Raw genomic sequence first — 9434 nt, 5'->3', positions numbered from 1 at the left:
TGGAAAAACCGACGAATTAATCTCTTGTCTGGATATCCGTGGATGAGGCCCTGAGTGTGGGTCCCTGCCCCGCGCATGAAGTGCTACTTCCGCTGCTAGTATCCCAAATCCGTCGCATGGTGGGGATAGGGATCTCACAGTTGGTATCAGAGCAGGTTTAAAACTAATACGGATAAGCAAATTCTTATCATAAATTGATAATAAAAATTCAAAAAAAAGCATTTTTCATAATGTAATTTCATTCTGTAAGCCTCTTTAATGAAGAATTTTTAATCAAAGAATTTTTTTTTTATAGATGGAAGTTCCCTACTTATCTGGTATTCCCGACCTCACCCAGTCTCAAGATATGACTGCGTTCGCCTTCGAACATCTCATCTCTTCCGCTTCAACTCAATCAAGCCGAGCAAGACTCGCACGCCATTTCGCGGATTTATATTTTCCTACCCCAGTGGATAGAATACAGCATAAGTGGTTTGCAGGGCAATATGTCCACGCCCCTTGCAACCGCCGTACAATGCTGTGGCAGAATCTCTCATTGACTATGATCCTGTTAAAGCTGAAAATGGTACGTGGTGTCATTCTATATCAATCGACGCCTCGAAATTTCAAACTTTCATGTCGAATTTATAGACTCCTTAGTCGATTTATCCCTAAGGAGAAAATAATAACTCCCTTCGCAGCAGTTAGAGAACTTATATAACAGGGCATGACTATGGCCCAGTATGGTCCTCTTATATGTCTTCCGAGGAGATTTTGAACTCAGAGCCGAGTTTCTCTATGTACATATTGCAACTTTTATATGAATAAAGAAACGTTTTCCGGTGAAAAAATTCATGTTGGATAAATGATTGTTTATGGTGGCGGACGACCTGCCTGCTGATTTTTTTTTTAAACTTTTATCGGACATATGTCATAGATCTCCATTAAGATCTTGTCTTGTATAAGAAATTATTTTCCGAACTCTTAAGTCTTAGGATCTCGTGAATAATATCAAAATAAAAATTTAATAATATATAAATTTTGGCAGAATCATGAGACGAGGAAACCGTGGTCATCAGCCAGACCCTGTCTCTGAAGATGACGAGCTTGAACTTGATGTTCGCAAGGCTCTTCATAGGACTCAGCCAGGACCAAGGAGAAGGGGAGAACCTAGGTGAGGCTGTGGAGAAATGGGTGGAAGCCTTGGAAGAGTATTTTAACGTCACAAGATACAATCATCAGAGCAATTGGCTAATAAAGATCAACTGAGAAGCCAAATATGTCAAAAAATTATCAAGAAACACAAAAAGGTTATAATTGTGTGATATAATTCATACAATTTGATATTCAAACTGAAAAATTTGTAATTTAGTAATTGGGTTTTCAGATGGAAGTACCGCAATTGTATGGAACCTTGACTTGCTTGAGGCCTAGACATGATGGTATCTATCTTATAGTTCCAAGTATCATGACTACCCGTATATACCGAGAGTATAACTGCAGCTCTTTACTGACAGTATATACGAGTAAATCTAAGACTTGAAATTATAAGCGTTAATGCTATCCAGATGATGATTTCGAATGTGGTTGATATGATTTTTAATTCTGTTTGAGAATTGATGAATTGAATTGGATTCTGATTGAAAAATGATGATTTCTGAAATTTAGTTGAAATGTAATAAGCTGAACGAAACCACAATGTGGATGATTGGGACGAGTCCCTGTAATGATAAATGATGATAATGATTTCAGCAAATCACTATGAGATTAGTGGATTGTACTGTCAAATTGCTACTGTTAATACTTGAGACGGTAGATCAAGTTAAGGGATGACAAATTGAGAACTTGCTTAACTAAAATTCCCGTGGAGGAATGTTCAGAAGGAAATTTTTTGGTCTAATGGACCATTATCGTGTTAAAGATATGAATGATATGATTGGAAGAATTGTTATTTAATGATGAGTTCTATTTAAGGGATAATTATCCCCGTATTCTGTTGGGTTGACCAAAATATAAGGAACCCCATAATAAATTGGATCTAAGAAAAAGAGTTGTCCTCTACTTTGCCAGATGAGGACATCTCGCACTTTTTAAGTGGGGTAGAATGTAAGATTCCTCCCCCAGCCTTCGAGGTATGCAGGAGTAAGAATTTTCCTTTTTCTGATCTTATAAATTATTCCCTCTCTAAAATAAAAGAAAGATTCTGTTTAAAAAAGGGAGACACTTTACCCAGAATACCTTCTCAGGAGCCCACTTGTTTTAAGGATTCACAACAATGAGTTCAGAAGTGAAAATCGGTGTTTTGGATACCAAGGTTTTGGTTTTCATTCGAGTACGGCCCAAAAGAATTCCTTTATCTCTTGGGAAGTATAAGAAGTTATCCCCCAGATATTGTGAACCTTATATCTGAATTCAATGAAAGTAGGTGACTTAGCCTACAAGCTTCTTTTACCTCCTCATCTCAAAGTTCTTAATGTATTTCATAGAAATATGTGCCAAAACCCAAATCATGGAAAGACGGTAAAACTTCAGTGACAAGATACCGTTGGCTTCTAAGTTACGCTAACTCCTTCCTTTATATAAGTCGTAACTTTTACCTGTCGCTCACAGTAATCTTACTTCCATCGATCTCCCTTCTTATTAATCTCCTTCATGGCTTGGCAACAGGAATTAGTTTTATCCATGATGATTTCTCACCTTCAAGACGCAAGCGAGTCTGTGAAGAAAGATTTTATAGAACAGTATGAGCGCTCACTTTTTCCTCACTTGGGAACTTCTGTAGCTCAGACCAAATGGCGAACCTATCAAGACATAACTAGGGTAACACCCTGGGGTCAACAGCACTTTTGTAACAATGTCCGCTTGGCCATGGTTATTGAAGCCTTGGGTTTGGGTCCTCGATACTACTGCGTAATGAGATCAAGACATCTTGGGTTTTCTGAGCGGGTCTTCTTACTGGCGTGTTTTCTTCCTCATCAGAAGATATGCCTTTACCCCGTTTTTGGCTTGCCTCTCAGAGGTCCTTTTGTTAGATCATCTCATACCACTGAGATAGGTGCGGCAATAACCAACAGAATTATTCCCATAGATGAGTTACCTTTTACGTGCGCAGCTTGTGAGTACTGCTTTTGTGATCATATGATGGACGGACTTATGAAAGTGTAAAGAGTTCTTCTATCTTTACTGTATATGTTCCAAGAATGAATAAAGTTTAAATCTTGTTCTTGTCTTGACCCTTACTCTCTTTGAGACTTTTTTAATTGGTGGTTAATCTTAATTAAAAATCTTCTCTCAGTCTCATACTTGTGTATCTTACGAAATTACCCCCAGTTTGCAAGATGAGGGCATCTCGCATTTTTCAAGTGGGAGAGAATGTAAGATTCCTCCCCAGCCTCTCAAAATGTCCAGCATCTTCCCCTGTAATCAATCCCTCTTCAGAAATATAAAAGACTTGTTTCTAACTGTTTTAACTTAGAGAGAGAAAATATTCTAGAGAGAGAATATTCAGATTTTTAATATTTTTGGATAGAAAATTATCTCATCTTATTAAAATAAGTTCCCCTGAAAAAGGAATTCAAAAAGAACTTTCCAATGTGCAATTGGAGTTAATTGGAAATGGGTATAAGGGACCTTAGCCTAAGGGTCTAGATTTTTTAAAAAATTTGGATTATGGTCCAATTAAGATTCCTATGGGCCAATAGCATCAATCCATGTGTAGGGAGGAGATAAATCCAATTTGTAAAAGAAGATACCCAAAAATCAGTAAATGCTCACATAAGATGAAGAGTTGAAAATGTACAAGGTTTATTAGTAAAAAACTATGAGCAATATTAAAAATATGAGATATTTTGGGTATCCAAAAATGAGTAAATGCTCACATAAGATGAAGAGTTGAAAATGTACAAGGTTTATTAGTAAAAAACTATGAGTAATATTAAAAATATGAGATATTTTGGGTATAATGATTCCATTTTGACACATATGTAAGGAAGGGGAGTTCTTTAAAGGAGGTGCATATTTCACATAAGATGAAGAGTTGAAAATGTACAAGGTTTATCAGTAAAAAACTATGAGCAATATTAAAAATATGAGATATTTTTAGTATAATGATTCCATTTTGACACATATGTAAGGAAGGGGAGTTCTTTAAAGGAGGTGCATATTTCACATGCTTGAATGAGTTTTAAACTCATAAAAATTGAGATATTTCATCTCTCCTCTCTCCTCATTCAAGTCTAGTTCCAAAAAGTTAGCTTAACTGACCTAAAAATGGTCAAATATTGACCAAACTGATTTAGAAAATTCTAGAATCAGTTTGTTTGGTTAGGAGCTCAATTTTTCCTATAAATAGAAGCCTCCCCCTTGTTGAAAAATATATAGTGTTTATGCATCGTTACTCTACTCCACCTAAGCCAAGAACTGTGAATTCATTAATAATTCACTAGTTTTTGGAGCTTCCCTCTTTCTTCAATCCCCATTGGTAGCTCCATCAGCATACTTAACCAATTGATTGGTTGGGGCCCTCTACCGTGAACAAAGAATCAAGCAATTTGTAAGGTAATTAGTGAATTTTGATCATTTTCTATAATCTCTCAATGTTTCTCTCGTCTCAACCCCTCTCAAGCTTGAGAAGCTTAATTGGAATGGTTTTTGAATGTTATTGAAGTTAATTGATGAATGGTAGTGAAGAGTTACATAATTTGATGAATGCTATTGAAGTTAATTGATTAATGATAGTTAAGAATTACATAAATTTCCATTTATGCTTAATTCAAATGGTTTTTATGAAATTTCTCTCTCTCACTGAAGAAATGGTCATACTCATGACCCATTCTCAATCCAAATGAAGCTTTTCATAAAGCTTTTCCTTAATCCAAGATTAATCTATACTTGAGGTCAAATTAATGGCTTTTCTCTATGCTTTTAGTTTATGTATTTCATGAATATTGATGATTCAATCCATTATGGATTATTGATCCAATTAGGGATCATTCTAATTATTTCTTAATGATAAGCTTTATCCCTTAGGAAAAATTGAGATTTATCAGTCATAGCATCGGAGCTATGGCAAAATTTTTATAAAAATTACGCATAAAATAATTTCATTCGAAGCATGAAAAGAGGACTTCCTACCATATTCTAGTAATTATCATCCTAGATTAATTGAAGATATTCATAGAGAAATTGATTTTTATATTATGCATAATTGATTTTCATGCATAGAGGTATGCATAATAGATTATTATTTTAACATAAAAGTGTTACTTTTATCATAATTAGATTTCATGCATAGAGGTATGCATAAAAGATTATTATTTTAATGTAAAAGTGTTTCTTTTATCACAATTGAATTTCATGCATAGAAGTGTGCATAAGAGTTGATTATTTTATTATAAAAGTGTTACTTTTATCATATTTGGATTTCATGCATAGAGGTATGCATAAAAGTTGATTATTTTATTATAAAAGTGTTACTTTTATCATATTTGGATTTCATGTATAGAGGTATGCATAAAAGTTGATTATTTTATTATAAAAGTGTGACTTTTATCATATTTGAATTTCATGCATAAAGGTATGCATAAAAGTTGATTATTTTATTATAAAAGTGTTACTTTTATCATAATTGGATTTCATGCATAGATGTATGCATAAAAGATGATTATTTTATTGTAAAAGTGTTACTTTTATTGTAAGATTCCTCTCCCAATCCCTCTTTTGATGTCTAGTATCTTCCCCTGTAATCAATCCCTCTTCAGAAATATAAAGACCTTGTTTTTAACTGTTTTAACCTAGAGAGAGAAAATATTCTAGAGAGAGAATATTCAGATTTTTAATATTTTTGGATAGAAAAATTATCTCATCTTATTAAAATAAGTTCCCCTGAAACAGAAATTCAAAAAGAACTTTCCAATGTGCAATTAGAATTTATTGGAAATGGGTATAAAGGACCTTAGCCTAAGGGTCTAGATTTTCAGAAATTTTTGGATTATGGTCCAATTAAGGTTCCTATGAGCCAATAGCATCAATCCATGTGTAGGGAGGAGATAAATCCAATTTGTAAAAGAGGATACCCAAAAATGAGTAAATGCTCACATAAGATGAAGAGTTGAAAATGTACAAGGTTTATTAGTAAAAAAACTATGAGCAATATTAAAATGATTCCATTATGACACATATGTAAGGAAGGGGAGTTCTTTAAAGGAGGTGCATATTTCACATGCTTGAATGAGTTTTAAACTCATAAAAATTGAGATATTTTATCTCTCCTCTCTCCTAATTCAAGTCTAGTTCCAAAAAGTTAGCTTATCTGACCTAAAAATGGTCAAAAAATTGACCAAACTGATTTGGAAAATTCTAGAATCAGTTTGTTTGGTTAGGAGCTCAATTTTTCCTATAAATAGAAGCCTCTCCCTTGTTGAAAAATATATATTGTTTATGCATCGTTACTCTACTCCACCTAAGCCAGAAACTGTGAATTCATTTAATAATTCACTAGTTTTTGGAGCTTCCCTCTTTCTTCAATCCCCATTAGTGGCTCCATCAACATACTTAACCAATTGATTGGTTGGGGGCCTCTACCGTGAACAAAGAATCAAGCAATTTGTAAGGTAATTAGTGAATATTGATCTTTTCTATAATTTCTCAATGTTTTCTCTCTTCTCAACCCCTCTCAAGCTTGAGAAGCTTAATTGGTATGGTTTTTTAAATGCTATTGAAGTTAATTGGTGAATAGTAGTGAAGAGTTATATAATTTAATAAATGCTATTGAAGTTAATTTTCATTTATGTTTAAATTCTAATGGTTTTTATGTAATTTCTCTCTCTCACTCAAGAAATGGTCATACTCATGACCCATTCTCAATCCAAATCAAGCTTTTCATAAAGCTTTTCCTTAACCCAAGATTAAGCTATGCTTGAGGCCAAATTAATGGCTTTTTTCTATGCTTTTAGTTTATGTATATTGATGATTCAATCCATTATGGATTAATGATCCAATTAGAGATCATTTTAATTATTTTCTTAATGATAAGCTTTATCCCTTAGAAAAGATTGAGATTTATCAGTCATAGCAGCGGAGCTATGGCAAAATTTTTATAAAAATTATGCATAAAATAATTTCATTCAAAGCATAAAAAGAGGACTTCCTACCATATTCTAGGAATTATCATCCTAGATTAATTGAAAGAATTTCATTATAATCATGGAGAAATTGAATTTTAATATCATGCTTAAAGGATAATTTTTTTATATCAAAAGTGTTACTTTTATCATTTTTAATTTTCATGCATAGAAGTATGCATAAAGGAAAATTTTTTATATCAAAAGTGTTACTTTTATCATTTTTATTTTCATGCATAGAAGTATGCATAAAGGATAAATTTTTATATCAAAAGTGTTACTTTTATCATTTTTAATTTTCATGCACAGAAGTATGCATAAAGGATAATTTTTTTATATTAAAAGTGTTACTTTTATCATTTTTAATTTTTATGCATAGAAGTATGCATAAAGGATAAATTTTTTATATCAAAAGTGTTACTTTTATCATTTTTAATTTTCATGCATAGAAGTATGTATAAAGGAAAACTTTTTATATCAAAAGTGTTACTTTTATGATTTTTAATTTTCATGCATAGAAGTATGCATAAAGGAAAAAAATTTATATCAAAAGTGTTACTTTTATCATTTTTAATTTTCATGCATAGAAGTATGCATAAAGGATAAATTTTTTATATATCAAAAGTGTTACTTTTATCATTTTTAATTTTCATGCATAGAAGTATGCATAAAGGATAATTTTTTTATATCAAGTGTTACTTTTATCATATTGGATTTCATGCATAGAGGCATGCATAAAAGTTGATTATTTTATTATAAAAGTGTTACTTTTATCATATTTGGATTTCATGCATAGAGGTATGCATAAAAGTTGATTATTTTATTATAAAAGTGTTACTTTTATCATATTGGATTTCATGCATAGAGGTATGCATAAAAGTTCATTATTTTATTATAAAAGTGTTACTTTTATCATATTGGATTTCATGCATAGAGGTATGCATAAAAGTTGATTATTTTATTATAAAAGTGTTACTTTTATTATATTTGGATTTCATGCATAGAGGTATGCATAAAAGATATTCTTTTTATACTAAAAGTGTGATTTTCATCATAAATGGATTTTATGCATAACTTAGATGCATAAGAGAAATTCTTTTATTCTAAAAGTGTAATTCCTACTAAATTGAATTTATGCATAGGAAGATGCATAAAAGATTGAATTTTAATTCAAAAGTGTCATTTTCATTTAAAATGAATTTATGCATAGAAAGATGCATAAAAGATTGATTTTACTTCGGAAGTATTAATCTCCTTAATTGAAATTTATGCATAAGTAAATGTGTAAAGAAATCTTATATCAAATGAAATCTTATATCAAATATAAGAATTCTCTTGTATTCTATAAATAGATATGAGATGTGATAGGATGTGATAAGAGGTGTATAAGAAGTGTATAAGAGGTGATAAGAGATGATAAGATGAATTAAGATGTGATAAGATCTGTATGAGATGAGGTAAGAAGTGTATGTGATAGGATAAGATGTATATGGGTTGAGATAGGGCGAGAATGGATGTGATGTAAAAGATTAGATGTGAAGGCATATGGGGTTATATGAATGTGAATGTGAAAATGGATGTATGCATGAAGATGTATATGCATAGACGTGAATGTGGATGTAGATGTGGATGTATAGATGTGAATGGGAATGTGGATGTGGATGTATGTGAATGTGGATGTAGATGTGGATGTATAGATGTGAATGGGAATGTGAATGTGGATGTATATGAATGTGGATGTAGATGTGGATGTATAGATGTGAATGGGAATGTGGATGTGGATGTATGTATGTATGTGGATGTATAGATGTGAATGGAAATGTGGATGTGGATGTATGTATGTATGTGGATGTGGATGTATGAATGAGGACGTGATAATGGATGTATGCATGTAGATGTGGATATATGGATGTGAATATGAACGTGGATGTGGATGTGGATGTGGATATGGATGTGTATGTATGAATGTAGATATGGGATATAGATGTATAAATGAGGATGTGAAAATGGAGGTATGCATGTAGATGTGGATGTATGGATGTGAATGTGGATGTATGGATGTGGATATGGATGTGTATGTATGAATGTGGATATGGGATGTGGATGTATAAATGAGGATGTGAAAATGAATGTATGCATGTAAATGTGGATGTATAGATGTGAATGTGAATGTGTATGTGAATTAATGTGTCGTCGATATGAGGAAATGGATGAGAATGAGTACACATTGAATGGAATGTGGAATAAGTAATGTGGACTAAGGAGGGATAATGTGGAAAGACGAGAGTTTGATTTAGAAACTGTATTTTATGACTGTCTATAAATGACTGTTTT

This window comes from Cibotium barometz, chromosome 20 (assembly GCF_041138505.1).
Source record: "Cibotium barometz isolate CiBa-2024 chromosome 20, ASM4113850v1, whole genome shotgun sequence".
In the NCBI taxonomy this organism is placed as follows: Eukaryota; Viridiplantae; Streptophyta; class Polypodiopsida; order Cyatheales; family Cibotiaceae; genus Cibotium; species Cibotium barometz.
The sequence above is the reverse complement of the archived record's forward strand: the minus strand, read 5'-3'. Positions refer to the sequence as shown.